General features: G+C 45.6%; 1 protein-coding gene across 2 annotated transcripts in view; it reads left to right on the forward strand.

The window, feature by feature from the left end:
- The first annotated feature begins 3,096 nt into the window (after window positions 1–3,096).
- Window positions 3,097–17,963, forward strand: part of SUSD6 (sushi domain containing 6) — a 99,433-nt gene continuing 84,566 nt past the window's right edge. The window contains exon 1 of one of the 2 annotated variants that reach the window (XM_045448122.1): window positions 3,097–3,400. The gene's annotated coding sequence lies outside the window, so the exon portion shown is untranslated. Of the gene's footprint in view, window positions 3,401–3,476; window positions 3,789–17,963 lie in introns of those variants that run through there. The other variant, XM_045448123.1, reaches the window with a different exon arrangement.

A 17,963-nucleotide genomic window follows, 5' to 3' on the forward strand; every position in this document is an offset into this window, starting at 1 on the left:
AATAAATGAAAATAAAAAATTAGCTCTGGTCCTAGAAGTCATTATGGTAGGTGTAAGATACAAAAAATTAATTCTGAAGACCACGTATTATATAATACCATTTATATAAAATGTCTGGAAGAGGTAAATCTATGGGTAAAGAACGTAGCTTATTGGTTGCAGGGTAGAGGTGGGGAGTGACTGCTAATGGGTATAGAGTTTCTTTTTGGGATCATGAAAATGTTGATTGTGGTAATGGTTGCACAACTCTGTAAATGCACTAAAACCCATTGAATTATATACTTTAAATACATAATTATACATTTGAACTGTAATTGTATGGTATGTGAACTGTGTCTCAATAAAGCTGTTGAATTAAGAAAACACAAAGTTTGAAAACAATATTTTTGGGGGCTTATTTATTTTGAGAGAGAGAAAAAGAGCAAGCAGGGGTGGGGCAGAGAGAGAGAGAGAGAGAGAGAGAATCCCAAGCAGGCTCCATGCTCAGCAATGAACCCGATACACAGGGCTGGTTCTCACTAAGGTAAGGTCAGTCATGACCTGAGCCGAAATCAAGAGTTTGACACTTAACGGACTGAGCCACCCAGGTGCCCCTAAGACAATTTTTGACTTAAAAAAAGGGTTCTTCCACATTAGAATCTCTAAGTCTAAATTATTCTTTTTTTTCTAAGCCTGTATTATTTAAAAAAAAAATTTTTTTTTAAATTTTGGAGAGAGAGTGCACAAGTGGGGCAGCAGGGCAGAGGGGGAGACAGAGAGAGAGAGAGAGAGAGAGAGAGAGAGAGTCTTAAGCACGCTTTATGTTCAGCACAGAGCCTGTAAATCTAAATTATTCTTAACCCTCATTTTAAGAATTGTCTTTTCAATGGCATAATAATGTTTAACCTAGGCTGTGAAATACCACCCCAATGTTGCAGGTAAGATGAGTAAGACCCACAGCAGAATGTAAAGAGGCTTTTGCTCAGTTCTGTAGGAGGCCTGTGGAGCCTCAAGCAGGAGGGGAAATGTGGGAGAGGAGAGGCTGGGGAGCCAGCATTTACAAAGGAAGAAAAGAGATTCACCCCGCATCCTGTAATAGAAAGCAGAAAGAAATACGTGCTAAACTGAGGCTTGTCCAAGATGCCATAGAATGGAAAAAGGAGAGCAAAGGTGGCAAGGGTAAGTGGGAAGGACATTCCAGGCCCAGGGAATAGTGTGAGCACAAGTTCTGAGATGTGAAGTAGGTAGCATGTTTGAGGTACAGAGGGGGTATGTAGGGTGTATGGAAGGATGGAGAAGACTTGGGACAGATTGTGGAGAGCCCTGGACACAGTCCTTGCTTGGGGGTTTGATTTCATTCTGTGGACACTGGGGGCACCCAGGGGACGATTTTTAAGAAGTGAGTTACAGATCTGCAGAGGGTCTAGAAGCCATTTTACAGTGTGAGAGGTGGCGAGTCTTGCATGAAGTCACTGAGCTGGTTAGTGGCCAAAAGCCAGGGGATCTGATGGCTGGCCTAATCCATATTCCGTTACACCAAGCTGCCTTTGTAGGTAATCTGCCCACCTTTTTTTCCTCTCCATTTGTCTTCTCTAATTCTTCCTCCACCCTTTCCCTTGTCCCCTTCCTGGGCCTTGGGTGTGCCTGGTGTGTACTTGCAGCCCACACAGGGTTGCTGAGCTCTGTTGCAGATCCAGGCCAAGCTAATACTTGCTTTTCAACCCCCTGGTGGTCTGGGTAGTGCAACCCCAGTAGAGAGGGAAAATGAGGAGGAAGGGAGGGATGCCCAGCAGGAAGGCAAGAGAGAAAGAAGGCAGAGCAAGGACAGACGTAATGGAAAAGGTAGCTACAGTCACAGGTTCTGCGGGGCCTAGGAGGGGAGGGTTCCCTTGGGGATGGGTGCCTGTGCATGGGGTGGTGAGGAACACTCTGCTTGTCTGGTTTGAGCTACCTCAAGGACTTGCCCTGTTAATTCACAGCATCTTCTCAGAGCACCTACTAGAACTAGGTTTGCTGAGAGGTCCTGTGGGGGGAGTATCCTGTCCAAAGGGCATCTGGGAGAAAGGGCTTGCCTGACCCAATCTGCAGCTGGAGCCTGAATTCTCAGGTAGGAGAGCTGCAACATTTATTGAGCCAGCAAGCATCTCTGAACAGGCACTGCATGAGGCCCTGGGGCACAAAGACAGTAAGTCACCATCTTGGCCATGAACGGGCCACAAGCCCTGTAAACACCCAAACAGAGGACTTATCTCCCAGGGTTGCAGTGAGATCACCAACAAATTATGTAGTGATACAGTGCACAAACTGTTGGCATAGTATATGCTGGAAAACAGCCCAAAGGGGCAAGGCTCAGGATGGGAAACAAAGTTAGGCGTATGACAGGGTCCTAGCCCTGACTCTGCCAATTCTTGCTTTTAACTACTGTTTTCTCAACCTTGAGATCCATTGAGTGCTTTCAGTATGCTGAGAAATCACTTCGGAATGCTTCTTAAAATAGATCCCAGAATCCGATCCTAGCTTTACTTAATCAGAATGGCTGGAGACTATCCCGAATCTGCATTTTTCAATCCCCCCTCCACCCCCCCCCCCCCCCCCCCCCCCCGCAACCCCGGGACAACTTGGAGCTTGTTCATCTACGCTACACAGTCTGGGAAGCACTTCTGAATAGGGAGATAATGACCTGCATCAGCCCTAGGTCTGGCAAGCGATTCAAGACCTAACAAGGCAACCAACGTGCGTGGAAAGTGCCCTGTGAACCTGAGAGCAAATTATTTGCAAATAATAGTAATCCAATAATCCTAGTAACATCCCAAATATCCACAAAATAATGATAGTAAAAGAACTGGAGAGCGCACTGCAAACGCGGCGCAGGCTAGGTCGGTACCACGGCCTCGGCCACTCCAGCGCAGTAGGCGTGACTGTCCCTTTAAGCAGTCCCCCGCGCCCGCCTCCCCCCGTCACGGCTCCAGGCTCGCCTCCCGCGGGGCGTGCGGCCCCGCCGGCGGCGCGTGCGTGCTGGCAGCGGTCGATCTGCAGGGCCTCCCAGCGGGGCGGTCCCGGCGGCGCGACGCCGGCGCTTGTTGCGTGCGTGCCTGACCCCGCCCCTTGCCCGCCCCTTCCCCTCCCCCCGCACTCCGCGGTCCTCCCCCGCCCGCGCGGTACAGCTGGGCCAGTGACGCGGGAGCTACCGCCGCCGCCACTGCCGTCGCCACCGCGTTCCATTCTCCTAAGCCGGCGACAGCGTCGCCCCCAGCCTCCCACCGCCTTCTCCCGCAGCGCGGGCCAGCGCCAGCCAGACCAGGCACGCAGGGCCTCGCCTAGACCCGAGAGGGTTACGGGCGCGCGCAGGCGGCAGAGCGGATCCCGGCGCTGCGGAAGCTTCGAGCGCCCCCCTCGCGGAGGTCGCGGTGCCGTTCCCCGGGTGAGTTGTCACTGCGGCCCGGGGGCGGCGGGGCCAGGCATTGTGTCACTGGCGCGCCCCGCGGGCTGTCAGGGGCGCCGGGCTGGTGCGCACTGCTCTGGAGGGACGTCGGGGAGCCCCGGCCGGCCGCCCGGCGTCTGCTGCTGTGTGCGCTGGCCCCGCTGTCACCCGGACGGCCGTGCGAGGGGCCGGGAGGGCCACCGGGGAGGCTGACCCGGCGGCGGCGTGGGCTGCGCCGAGGCCGGGAGGAGGACCGGACTGCCGGTCTTCGGCTGCGAGCTGGTGGCCGGGACCGGGGCGCGCCGCCTGGCCTCGCCCGCCGTGGGGGTCGTGCTCCCTGCCCGGGAGTCAGGGCGGAGACCACACTTTGCGGGTCGCGGGAGAGAAGGTAGGCGGAGGCCCTCTTTCTTACTGCTGTTATTTCCCCCTCGGGCCGACCAAAGCCGCCGGTCCTGCGCCGGGCAGGGTTGGCTTGGCGACGGTGGATTTCCTGAGGAAATCTTGGAGCCCGTGTGTGGGAGCATCGGAGCTTTCTGGAGCCTCCGCGCCTCGTCTGGTCTTTAATCTCAAAAACTTTACTTATTATCCGGGCTGAGACTCACCGAAACCACTTCCTGTTTATATATGTAGACTTGCTTTCTTACTCCTGGCTTTTGGGGACTCCAGATATTGGTGGAGGTCTGACTCTCCCGCGTCGTCCGGCTGTGGGGCTGTTGAATTGGAAAGTTACCTGTAACGAGGTTAGCATGGGGTGGGGGTGAGGTGGGACCACAAGACTCAGGAGGAAAGAGGAGTCACAATCAAGTCTTTGGCTGGCTAGGGGGAAGTTCATGTCTTGGCCCAGAGGCCTGATACTGCTGTTCCCACAGAACGTACTCTCCGTGGCAGGCGGCTCGCAGGGCTTTGTTGCTCTTGCTAACTGGGCTTGTGTCAGCTCTGTGCAGAGGTGCAGTGAAACTACCCAGTTCACTTAACTGGAGGAGGCATTTACTCCCTTTCGAGACCTGCAGCGGTAGGAGTACGAAGTGTATTTCCATCCTTAGCAGTGGTGAATTCATTTCTTGCTCTTTTCATTCCTCTGGTTTAAAACATATGTCTGAAGGATGCACACACCTTTTCTCTTTGGGGAATTCCACACCCAAATTGTCACCATCTAGTGGAGGCTAGTAGAGACATGTTCGTGGCATTGGGTTTTGAATTTTCTGGGCTTTGCATTTTTAGCTAGATGCAGATTCAGCCTGAAATGAAAATTTTCAGTTGGTTGGGTGGAGAAGCGGAAGTAGGTTTACCTCCCCCTCCGTAAAAGAGGTGTTTAATAAAACAACAATAACAGCAACGATAGGAAGAGTTCTTGAGGACTGTGTACCAAGCTTTGTATCAAGAACTACTTTCTTGATCTCATTTAATAACAGACTTTTGTGGTAGATATTGTTATATATATATATATATATATATATATATATATATATTTATTTATTTATTTATTTATTTTAATGTTTATTTTTGAGAGAGAGAGGCAGAGCACAAGTAGGGGAGGGGCAGACAGAGAGGGAGACACAGAATCTGAGACAGGCTCCAGGCCCTGAGCTGTCAGCACAGAGCCCGACGTAGCCCTCGAACTCACGAGCTGTGAGATCATGACCTGAGCCCAAGTCAGACGCTTAACTGACTGAGCCACTTAGGCGCCCCTAGGTATTGTTACTGTTCCCCCCTCCTTTTTTTTTTCAGTTGAAACCAAAGCCAAACAAATAACTTGCCCAGAGTCATAAAAGTAGCTCATGGTAGAGCCCACACTTTAACTGCTAGATTCTACTGTTAGCTTCTAATTTGCTTGCCATTTGGTAAAATTCAAAATGGAGTATTTCTAGAACTTTTTCAAAGCACTACTTCTTCAGGCTCTTTCTCATATCATGAGCACCCATAACTCTCCCAGGTACACATTTATGGTATGTGCACAATAATCATTTGCTTATTTATTCCTTCATTCAGTATTCACAAGTATTTATGTGATACAGAATGTATGCCCGGCACTGTGCTAGCTTTTGGAGATACTGCAATGAGTAAGAATCCAGCCATGCCCTCATGGAGTTTGTGGTCTTTAAGTCAGTGTATTTTGATTTATGTTGTTAACTTTCATTGGCAACCATTTGCTGCTTAAGGAACTTCTGTCCGGTAAGTTAAATTAGAGGAGACTACTTGTATGAAGCCTGATAGATAGGATTTCCTGTCCACAGAGTGGCTTTTTGGATACTGTAGTAGACATGGCATATGAAACAAATCCTCACCTATAGCTAGATCGGGGGGTATCAGGTCCCTGGGTGCTCAGAGTAGGACTGACCCCCTCCCCCCACCCCCAAATGTGTAAACCCTGAGAGCAAACCCAGTGTCACATGGCAGTGTTCAACTTATTTGCTGAGGCCTGCCTTCTCAAAGCCCAGAATTTAGGCAACAGAAAGAAGAAGAAAGGTAGAATGAGGTGTTTCAGATGCAGGCTGGCGGATGAAGAGACCTCAGCACTTTGTTTGGTTTCCTGGCAGGTGTCTGTTGTGTGGTGGCTGAACTTGTGCTCTTATGTAATGGTGCATCTCCTGGCAGGGGATTTCCTCCTTTGCTGTTGCCGGGGCAGCAATTTCTACAGCTACCCTCCCATTCCATACACACATAGGCACTCTCTGAAGGTAATAAGGCATCTGGCTTTTTAAAAGTAAGAGCTTATTTCAGGTTTATTGCTACTAAGCATTATTTCACTCCCTCCGTACTTTTCTGTCTTCCTGATAAAAACTTGCCTTATGTTTTAAATTTTTCCTGTGCTCTTTTCCCATATCCTTAGCTGTTTTGACAACCAGATAACTATGCTTGCTACAGTTGACTCTTAAATTTTTTTTTTTTTTTTGTTTATTTATTTTTGAGACAGAGAGAGACAGAGCATGAACGGGGGAGGGGCAGAGAGAGAGGGAGACACAGAATCGGAAGCAGGCTCCAGGCTCTGAGCCATCAGCCCAGAGCCCGACGCGGGGCTCGAACTCACGGACCGCGAGATCGTGACCTGGCTGAAGTCGGACGCTCAACCGACTGAGCCACCCAGGCGCCCCTACAGTTGACTCTTAAAGAACACGGGATTAGGGGCACTGATCCCTATGCAGTCGAAAATCTATGTGTAACTTTGACTCCCCTCAAACTTTGCTCATAGCCTACTGTTGACAGGAAGCCTTACTGATAACATAAGCTGTTGATTAACACTTGTTTTGTATGTTACATGTATTATATAGTGCATTAGTACAATAAAGTAAGCTGGAGAAAAAAGTTACAAAGAAAATCACAAGAAAGAGAAAATAACATTTACAATACTGTACCGCAAAAAATCTGTGTGGAAGTGGACCCACACAGTTCAAACCAGTGTTGTTGAAGGGTCACCTGTGCTGGTGCCTGTCTCTGGGCTCAGAGAATGATATCTTTTTTTTTTTTTTTTTTAATTTTTTTTTTTTCAACGTTTATTTATTTTGGGGACAGAGAGAGACAGAGCATGAACGGGGGAGGGGCAGAGAGAGAGGGAGACACAGAATCGGAAACAGGCTCCAGGCTCTGAGCCATCAGCCCAGAGCCCGACGTGGGGCTCGAACTCACGGACCGCGAGATCGTGACCTGGCTGAAGTCGGACGCTTAACCGACTGCGCCACCCAGGCGCCCCTAGAATGATATCTTTAAAAAAAATCCGAGTCACTTAATCTAACTCATTTCTGTACTAAAACCAGTGAAACTGTGAAGTCTTTAGCAGAACTGCTTGTGGGCTGAGAAGGAAGACCAGAGAGCAGATATGCCGTTTTTTCCCCTCTAGTTCCCCTGAGAGGCAGCCCGGGACTGTAAAGCCCACTGGGAAGCCTGAATGTCAGCAGACCCCCCCGGTACTGGTTGTGTAATTGCCACGCAGGAAGCATTTTACTGAGCTCCTGACGTGACATGTGGTTTCCTAGTTGAAGCTGATCAGTGGGATTCACTTTCCTCCTTCTGTCTTCCTGGACAGTAGGAAAGTCTTGTTGTTTAGAGGCATTCCTTTAAGTAGTAGGAGGAAGAACAAATAGAGGAGAAAGAACACATATTTGAAAGCAGACTTGAGTGTTGAGGATTAGGACAGTTGGGTTAAGGGTAAGCATTAGGACAAATACGATTATGATAATAGAGACTCTTTTTCCTGGTTTCTCCTCAAGAAGGCTTCAGTCTTGGGGCCACCCACATATTCCACTATAGTGAGATTTCATTGAGTGGAATGGTTTTTGAAAAAATAATATATATTTTTAAAGTTTATTTATTTTGAGGGAGAGAGTGTGTGGGGAGCGGAGGGGCAGAGAGAGAGAATCCGGAGCAGGCTCCACGCTGTTGGCATGAAGCCTGACGTGGGGCTCGATCTCACGAATCCAAGCTCATGACCTGAGCCGAAAACGAGAGTCAGACGCTTAACCGACTGAGCCACCCAGGCACCCCTAAAAAATTAACATTCTTAAGTTTTGGTGCCACATTGCAGGAAAGTTGGAAACTAGATCAGTGAGAAAAAAAATGCCTGTAGTGTGGGAGGGCTGTTTTCATACAGGTAGAAGTAAAGGATGCAAATTGAGGTTGGGGCTGAGGGTTTTGTGATGGTATTTATTTGAAGCTGCTAACAGCTGTGAATCTGAGACCAGTGAAGCAATTTCAGGACAGCGTTGGGGTGACTGTCCTTGAGCATCAAGATCTGTTCACTCCCACTCTGGCTCAGATTCAAGGCAACAGCCATTGTTCCCTTGGATGCTTATAAGTTCGTGTCTTTGTGTAAAACCTTTATTTGAAAAAGTAGAGGTGCGGGGGAAAGAGGTACCTCTTATAAGGCTTAGATTTTAGCAGTAAAACCTGTCAGGCACCTGTGGACGTTTCCTTTTTTTGTGTGCTCATGTGTGTCTCTGATGGTGTCCTTTTTCTTTCCCTTTTAGTCCTTTGGCCTAGAAACCAGCAGGGTGTCTCCATTTGCTCTCTCATCCTCTGATTCTTACCTGAGTGTGGAAGTCTCCACTCTGCTGGTAGACCTCCAGTGGTGCTGAGCTGGGTCACTTTGGCTGTGAAAGGCCACCTGTGCTTCTGTCGGGGCTTGGGGACACTTGAGTCTCTGTGAAGGTAGTGGTATGGCAACAGTAGAAAATGTAGCAACTGTAGTGAGAACTGGACGGGTTTCACAGGCAGGCTCTGCTGTTGTCTGTGATGTATTCTCTTTCCTGGGCCCTTACATCTCAGAAAAGGAAAATAGCACCCTTGAAACATCTGAAGGCTGCATGCCAAGAATTCATGCAATACTCCAGAAACAGGATATTATTGAAGCATTTTTCTCAAGCAGAAACATATGTAGTTCCCTGTTACTGTCGCCAGTGTTAGTAGATCCTGAAAATTACCTGATAGCTGTGTGTGCCCTTAAATGTACTCTCCCGTCTTATACTCCCCCTCCCACACGCACATGTACAAGCGTTAGACTGGTTTTTTGTTTTTTGTTTTTTGGTAGAGCTCCATTGCTTGGTTTGAGGAAAGTTAGCCTGGGTTCCTGAAGACAGAAATAGGTTCTCAGGGGTTTGCAGACAGCAGAGTTGGTGACTGACGATTCTTTGTTACTCAGAAGAGGAGGATCTTTTGTGGTGAAAAATTCAGTGACTCAGGATTCTTTTCTCCTGTAGTTGGAGATTGGACGTAAAACCTCAGAGAGGAGATATAAATAGGGGCTCTTTCCCAACCTTCCCTTTCTTACCATCCTTTCTGAAGGAGGGGGAAAGTTTAATCTTTCCAAATCCACCCTCTTGCCAGCGTTGACTTGCCTTCACCCACAGAAGTTTAAGATCAGAGCATGGAGTTGGCCTGTGTGTAGACTGTCTTTGCTAGGTTTTTGGCTAGACTAGGCTTGGGCTTTTGACAAAGCCAGTAAAATGAAAGCAGCTTCTGGGAATGGGATAGGACTGTTTATCCCATTCTTCCTTCTTTGGGCTGTTCTCAGTAGATCTCAATAAACTAAGTGGGTGGAAGTTTAAAAAGGGAACTTGAAAAGGAGAACAAGGTGATTTTGCTTATTCATTTTAAGTCGTGGCCTAGGCAAACTGTCAGGGAGAAGACTGGGGCTACTTTTTTTTTTAATTGTTAATACACTGGGATAAGATTACCGAAAGCTTGGAAAATAGAGGGGGAGAAAAAATCACCGTGATTCTACCATCCTACCACAAACATCATTTCCATCTATTCTGCTTTTTCTTTCAGTTGGGAATCCTGGTGTGCATTTAGTTTTGTATTCTGTTTTTTCCAGTTAGCATTACACCATAAATATTTTTCTGTAATGACATATAGGCTTTATAATTATTTTTATTTTTAATGGCTTTATAATATTCCACCAGATCAGCTGTGATTTAAATAGCCTCTCATTGGGGGCACCGGGGTGGCTCAACTGGTTAAGGGGCTTACTCTTGATTTCAGCTCAGGTCATGATCTCAGGTTCATGAGATCGAGCTTGAGTCTAGTCTGCTTGGGATTCTCTCATTCCCTCTCTCTCAAAATAAATAAATAGGGGCACCTGGGTGGCTCAGTTGGTTAAGCATCCAACTTCAGCTCAGGTCATGATCTTAGCGATTCGCTAGTTCGAGCCACCCATTGGGCTCACTGCTGTCAGCGTGGAGTCTGCTGCAGATCCTCGGTCCCCCTCTCTCTTGGCCCTTCCCCTGCTTGCACGTGTGAGCTCTCTCTCAAAAATAAATAAACTTAAAAAAAAATAAACTTGAAAAAATAAAGAAACATGAAAAAAATAAATAGCCTCTCATATGTCTAGACTATTTTTTTCTTTCTTTCTTTTTTTATAATTTGTTTTGAGAGAGAGCGTGCTCATGTGTGCACACACACGTATGGGGGGGTGTTGGGTAGGACCAGGCGCAGAGAGAGAAGGAGAAAATCCCAAGCAGGCTCCGTGCTGTCAGCTTAGAGCTGACTCAGGCTCGATCTCAAGAACCAGGAGATCATGACCTGAGCCGAAATCCAGAGTCAGATGCTTAACCACCTGAGTCACCCAGATGCCCCTGTCTAGATTATTCCTAAGATTTGCTTAAGGCGATTTTTTTTCAGAGGGGTCATTTCATTTGTCATAATTTTTAAAAACAGCTTTACGGAGACATAATTTATATATCATAATATTCACTCATTTAAAGTTTACAATCCAGTAGACTTTAGCATATTTACAGAGTTGTACAACTGTCACCATATTCTAATTTTAGAACACTTTTATCACCCCAAAAAGAAACTCCATTAGTGGTCACGCCCAGTTCCTCACAATCCCTGTAGCCCACGGCCAGCACTGATCTCTTTCTCTCTACAGTTCACCTGTTTGGACATTTCACATAAACAGAATGTGTAATTGGCTTCTTTCGTTTAGCATAATGTTGAGTTTTATCCATATTTTAGCACATATCAGTACTTTATTGATAAATGATCTGTTGTATAGGTATATCACATTTTGTTTGTCCATTCATCAGCAATGTAATGGACATCTGAATTGTTTTTCTGGTTATTATAAATGTTGCTGTGAACACCGATTAGTATAAAGTTTTGTGTAGGCATATGTTTTTATTTCTTAGGGAGGTATTTTATTTTATTTTTTAAAAGATTTGATTGATTTTTAAAATCTCTGTGCCCAATGTGGGACTCAAACTTACAACCCTGAGATCAAGAAATGTATTCTCTACCAACTGAGCCAGCCAGACGCCCCTCTTAGGGAGATATTTTAAAAGCTGCATCCATATTTCTACTTTAGAGTTAACATTTTACTTGGTTATACAGTTTGTTTGGGGAAGAACAGTGTTATAGCAGAACCTTTTGGTCCTGTGTTGTTGAGGATATTGCCCTGAATTCAGAAAAGATGCTACTAAGAAAATGAAAGGAAGAATTATGTGTAAGAATATAGCATTGTTTCTAGGAGTGCCTGGGTGGCTCAGTCCGTTAAGCTTCGACTCTTGGTTTTGGCTCAGGTCGTGATCTCATGGTTCGTGGGTTTGAGCCCCACATTGGGCTCTGCACTGGCAGTGTGGAGCCTGCTTGGGATTCTCTCTCTCCCTCTCTCTCTGCCCCTCCCCTGCTCACTCTCTCTGTCTCTGTCAAATAAATAAGTTTAAAAAAAATATAACACTGTTTCCATAAAAAAAATATAACACTGTTTCCAAATCTTCTGTGCAGAACTTTAAACAGTAGTGGGAGTTCACAGATGCAGTAGTGCCTAAATTCAGTGCACATGTACTGCTGCTTAAAAAAAAAAAAAAAAAAAAAAAAAAAGGATTTTCAGCCTGAAGTCTCAGTTCTAAATTGCGTCATTGTGTTTTATGGAGTGAACTTTACCATGAACCCCACAGAGCATTCCTTATCAAATGTAATTTATAGTTCTCAGAAGCTTTTCCTTTTCTTATGAAACATTCCATGCCGGGGCTGTGTGCACCTGCTTAGAGGCTTCTGGTAGGCTGGAATGGAGAGCCAACCATCAAGGTAAAGGGGAGGGAGAGGGGCTGCGAGTGTGGTTTAAATATAGGTCTGAGAAAGACTGCTCTTTAGAGCAGCTCTTACAGGGCTCTTGCTGGTGGACCTCAGTTGCACCTGAGGTTAAAAATATAGCTCATGCCAGACACAAAGAGGAACAGATGGTACTGCTGGGAGTGTCGTTTCCTCTACAGGACCTACCCCTGGGTGGTTTCACACCATACCAGCCATATGACTGAAATAATGCAGTGCCTCCTTTCGCCCTTGTCCTAATTGGAACCACTAGCATTCATGATCAATAGCTGTTCTTGCTTTCCTGACTCCTGGTTCACTACCAAAAGCTCTTGAAAGTATGTGTGTACAGGCCACCTAATTTTTTTTCTTATCAGAAGATCAAGATGCTTCCACCCCAGAGAAATGTGGGGCACAGGGCACGTGCCTTTTGTCCAATAAGTCAGACAAAAAGTAGGAACTTGAATTATCTTCTCTTGGACCTGTATTAGTTTCCTGTACCTGGAGCCAAGCCCCAAGGATCAATCCTTCCAGAAAGTTCCTGTATGTATATGTGTGTAAATGTAAATGTATGCAGCCATAACTTCCCTGCCACAGTTTTAGAATTTTTTGAGTGTTCTCTACCTGGTAATGCAAATTGTTCCCAAGTCCTGGGGGAGTAAGGTAATACAAAATTCTTATCTGAAGATTAAAATTCTTGAGTATAGTATCCAGATATTACCAAAACTTCTTGAACAGCAAACCAAGTATGTGATGAGAGAGACTGTAGGTTCATTAGATGCTAGAGTTGGAAGAATGGGACTTTGGGGATAGTCTCCTCCTACATCCTCACTTTATGGAAAGGAAGAATGGGAAATGCGGTGCTCAGTGCCGACTTCCCTGAGTGGTGACGGGGCCAGGGGAGAACCCAGGCGTCCTGATCCCGAGTCTAGTGCTGTTTCTTTCCCTGTACGATCAACTTCTCTCTCCTCTGGGCTTGTCTCAGGAAAGGGCATTGGAGCCCAGAACAGTGTATGGCTCATACTGTTTGGAACAAATTCATCTCCTTTTTGTGATTGTGGTTTTGAATCTAATAGTGAAATTACAAAGAGGAATGAGTCGTTAAGTTCAGTTGCGAGGAAGAAACCGGGCATTGTTGTGCTTAGGTTGGCCCTGCTTAACTATTTATCTCTGTACTGTGCTTCCTTGTAAGTAATAAAACACCACCTGCTTTAGACCAATGGGATGTGTTCTCTGAGTCATTTTCCCCTTTGGGTCCCCCTTGACCAGGTGGGACAGTGGCAGGTGCTGGTGGCATCCTAGATGTGGTAGTTGGGACCATGCTGTCCGGGAGGGCTGATGCTCCCTGCCCCCACCCCATTAGCAATCCAGAACCCTTCATAACTGTGATTCTGATTGCAGTGTGAACACACATCTCTAACTGTATCCCTAATCAGTCTGGAAGGAACCAGGCTTCTTGGGCTGAGGTCATGTATGCTAGCTTTCTCCACCCTGGAAAGCCAGTGAGCAGTTTTATGCGCAGTGGGTACAGCTTTTTCAGTTGGCCCGCTCAAGACATTTTTAGAGAATTGACAATGGTATGTTAGCTGATCCACACCTTTATCAGTCCTTGATTCTCATCCACCTGCTAGGTAGAAACTGTGCTGTGGGAAGGCGATCTACCTCCTCGTTTCAGTCCTGTGGGGATTTTGCTTATTACACAGTGGGATGGCAAGAAAAACAGGCTCTGGGTTTCATAAGAGTTCATTGGTCCATCTTTTTTTTCCCTTTACATGCACCTTCAAGTAATAATAATTTGTCAACTGATAATCTGGTTGGGCTGTGATGTCAGGCTGGTGGGAGTTAGGTAGGTGGTTGGTGCAGAAACGAAAAGGAAGTAAGTCTGGTTATTTGCTTGACAAGTATTTAGTGAATGCCTGTGGTTAGTGTTAGGTATACAGTTGTAAACAAAGAACAAAATGGACACAGTTCTTGCCTTCATGGCCTTAACCGTCCTGGAGAATACCCATTGGTTATTTAACTTGAAGTGTAGCGTTGGAGGAATCTATTGTGTAAAGTAGACTTTCAATTTGATACTCTGAAAGAGTCACTCTTTTTCAGTGACCTCTGTGCTCCCATCCAGCAGTCATCCTGGAAGAGAGGTAGGCTTGAAAAATATCCTTGGAGAATCCTCCTGGCATTCCAGGCAAGAAAGCAAATTGCCTTTCCCTGCAGAGTAAGTTAGGTCTAGGAGTTTGGTCTGCTGTGAGGATTCCTGTTTACAGGCTTTATTTAACTAATCATTTTTTATTGTGCAAATGTTTTCTGACCCTGAAATATCTTCTTTTTAAGTACTTTTTTTTTTTAATGTTTATTTTTGAGGGAGAGCATGAGTGGGGGAGGTGCAGAGAGAGAAGGGGGACAGAGGATCCAAAGTGGGCTCTGCACTGAGAGCAGCGAGCCTGATGCAGGGCTCATACTCAAAAACTGGGAGATCATGACCTTAGCCGAAGTTGGGTGCTCAACTGACTGAACCATCCAGGTACCCCCCCCCCCCCCGACTTTTTTTAAATGAAGGGAGAAAAGCGGGTCTGGATTCCACAGTGAGAAATTGGAGGAAGGGAAATAGATCAATAGTGTGAATTCTTTAGGGAATCTTTTTTTCTCCCATCTCCCACAAGCCTCAATTTTAGATGTAAATATTGACTTGTGATACCTCTTTTCTTGATCTTTCTGTGGCTTTATAACCTGCTGGGGCATTAAAGGACCTAACACAATACTGGCATAAATAAAGCTCCCAATAAGCACACATCCTGTATATATTTTTTACCTCTATCGGTAGCCATCTCTGTTGGCCCAGGTTTCAGGTTTAGACTGGGAGTCTCCGGAGGTCATTGATGGTCTTGTCCACTTCTTTGTACTCAGCTCCTGGATTACTTGGTTGATAAGTGATTGACCAGGTAGAAAGGATTAAAGTCAAAAAAGGGTGAGAGGGCAAGGTGACTTTGAGGCCAAGAGCCCTGATGACAGGGAGTCAAAGAATGGTATTATTGATGAAATTCTAAAAAGAGACATTTGGAGGGGGACCTCGTTTGAGTGAAAAACAGATATAAACAAGACGATAAAAAGCGGTTAACATTCACCATCTTTACTCTGGTGGTAGGAAAAGAAGACTGCTCAGAAACCATGGAGGTGGGAGGAGGTGAAGGAAAGAGATGGTACTGGAGGTTTTCCCAAATGTTTTAGCAAGACCAGTGAGAACCGAATTACAGGATCCTTTAAGAATTTGGACCCAAGGGGCACCCGGGGGGCTCAGTTGGTTGAGCGTCTTGATTTCAGCTCAGGTCATGATCTCATCGTTCTTGAAATCAAGCCCCAAGTTGGGCTCTGCACTGACAAGGGAGCCTGCTTAAGATTCTTTCTGCCTCTGCCCCTCCCTGCCTCAAAATAAATAAATAAACATTTAAAGCTTTAAAGAAAAAAAAAAAAAAAAGAACTTGGATCCAAGACCAGAATTACCCTGCTAATTTTTAGGCACAGGTCTTTATTTCTAGAACTCTGTCCATCTTTTAAAAGCCTCAGGAGGCATTAGTCATGCCCTAAATCCAACCTACAAGTGTTTATCTACAGTTTGGCCTTATTTACTTAATGTATTTTTAGCATTCACTGTGAATCCTGTTATAGGCAAGGAAGTAGTTAGTAGTGGGACACCTTGTTTCTGTTTGTTCTCCAGAACCCAGCTCTTTTGGGGGTGGTTCTGTTACTTCTGGAATTATAACATGTAGTTGTAGGGGTCATCTCCTTTGAAGGTCTGTGCATGCTTTGGAAAAATCACATCTTTGGGGCACCTGGGTGGCTCAGTCAGTTAAGCATCTGACTTCCGCTCAGGTCATGATCTGTGGTTTGTGAGTTGGAGACCCACATCTGGCTCTCTGCTTAGTGCAGAGACTGCTTCAGATCCTCTGTCTCCTCTGTCTGTGCTCCTCCCCCAATCTCTCATTCTCTCTCTGTCTCTCAATAAATAAACATTTTTTAAAAAGTGTAAGAGACTATAAAAAGAAAAATCATGTCTTTGAAAGAAGGGTTGCTCTCTACGAATGCTAACTCCTTTTCTTGGATATATGTGAGCAACAACAGAGCAACAGATTTCAGAGCCTTTGGTGTTCCTGGAACTTTCTGTGAATAGCAACAAGGCAGGTATTTTTCAAGCAGTGCGTCTGACTTTATTACGTGAACAAGTATTTATTGAATGCTCTTTCCCATTTAATCTCCCCACAGGGATTCTTTTTTTTTTTTTTTTTTTTAATGCTTAACAATGTTTAGTGTTTTTAATGTTTAATAATTTTGAGAGAAGAGACAGAGCACAAGCTGGGGAGGGGCAGAGAGAGAGAGAGAGAGAGGGAGACACAGAATCCAAAGCCGGCTCCAGGCTCTGAGCTGTCAGCACAGAGCCCGGGGCTTGAACCCACATGAGAGCAGTAAACAGTGATCAGTACGATCATGACCAGAGCCGAAGTCGGATACTTAACCAACTGAGCCACCCAGGTGCCCCCTCCTTATAGGGATTCTTTGCAGCACATAGCCCAACAAATGTTTTGTATTGTTGCTTCAGTATTTTGATTTGTCTTTTCCACGTAGATTTTAAGCCCCTTGAGGATGGAAGTGCTGGTTTAAGTCTCCTCTGTGTTCACTCTGCAGGCTGGGCATCTGTATTAATAACAATAAAAATTTCTTCATTCTACAAAATGCTTTCATGTAAGATGTCATATAATACTATGAGGAAGATTTTAGTCCCATTTTACAAATGGGAAAGCCAAGGCCTTCGGTAACCAGTAGACATTTAACATCCGCTATACTTGTAATTAGTGACACCAAGTCACCTAGGGGCTCAACGGACTCAAACGTTGGTACCTCATGCAGGGAGAAGGAAACCTCCTGGAATTGCAGACTTCATAGATTTTAACTTTCTCATGGAAAACGTTATAACAACCCCTCTCCCTTTCCCCTACTCAATCTCGGCATAGGTACTCTCAAGGTCAGTATGTCAGTATGTTTTTCTGTACCGATGGGACAGAAATGCGAAAGTGTATAAAATTTGAAAGGCAACTTTCATCTCCTAACTAAGGAAAAGCATTCCCATATTGGCCGAGGGACCTTTATTTTTATTTTCTGGAGGAGGGGAGAGGCCATAGAGTTAAAACCCTGGTATATAGAAATCCATGCAGTTTTGGTGTTATTAGAAGTTGCGTTTGGGGGTAAGCCAGAGAATGAATGCTGAGTTCTTTGGATTCTAAGGACTCTGTGATGGGGATTTTGAGCAGCTCTGTAAACACTGTTTCCAGAGGAGGACTGTCTGTGCCTGAGAACTCATGAGGGCTCCTGAAGGAACATCTTTGCTTTTTCTGCAGACAAGGGAATCGACAGTCTCCTATAGGTGAGGCTTGAACCCCTTTTCCCCCTGTCCTGCCCTTGTTTCCAGAGGCAAAGATGAGTCTGTGTGGGTGGTGAGGAGGTTGGAAGTGAAGGTCCCGCTTCACCCGTGACAGCTTAGATTCGGACAGACATAAAGCAGTGCTGATGTTCCTGAGGCAGGGTGTGCTTGGACAGCCCTGTTTTTTCCATTTAGTTTAGGAAAGTGGAGGAGTAAGACTGGCTGTGGGCCAGGCATGGTTTCCCCCTTTCCTGTGGTGAGTGAAAACGGACGATTGTTTGAAGAAGTGGGTACTGAGTGGGAGACAAGTGGAGGATAGCAGGCCTTGGACTCAGAATGACCCTGCTTTCACTGTCAGCTCAGCCATTTTCCAGCTGTATGACCTTGAGCAAGTTTAACCTCTCTGGTGCTCATTTTCATTATCTATAAAATGGAGATGATATTATTAACACTATCTCCAGAAGGGTAGCTACCAAAATATTAATTACTTGCTGTGGGAATTTTGGGGTGGTGTATCTTGGGATAACAGGAAAACTGTAACTTGTTAAATTTTCTTTTTGTATCACTTGAATTTTTCACTATTGGCACATAGAACTTAATTAAAAGTATCCCCTCATGGGATTATTAAGA

This window comes from Leopardus geoffroyi, chromosome B3 (genome assembly GCF_018350155.1).
Source record: "Leopardus geoffroyi isolate Oge1 chromosome B3, O.geoffroyi_Oge1_pat1.0, whole genome shotgun sequence".
NCBI lineage: Eukaryota > Metazoa > Chordata > Mammalia > Carnivora > Felidae > Leopardus > Leopardus geoffroyi.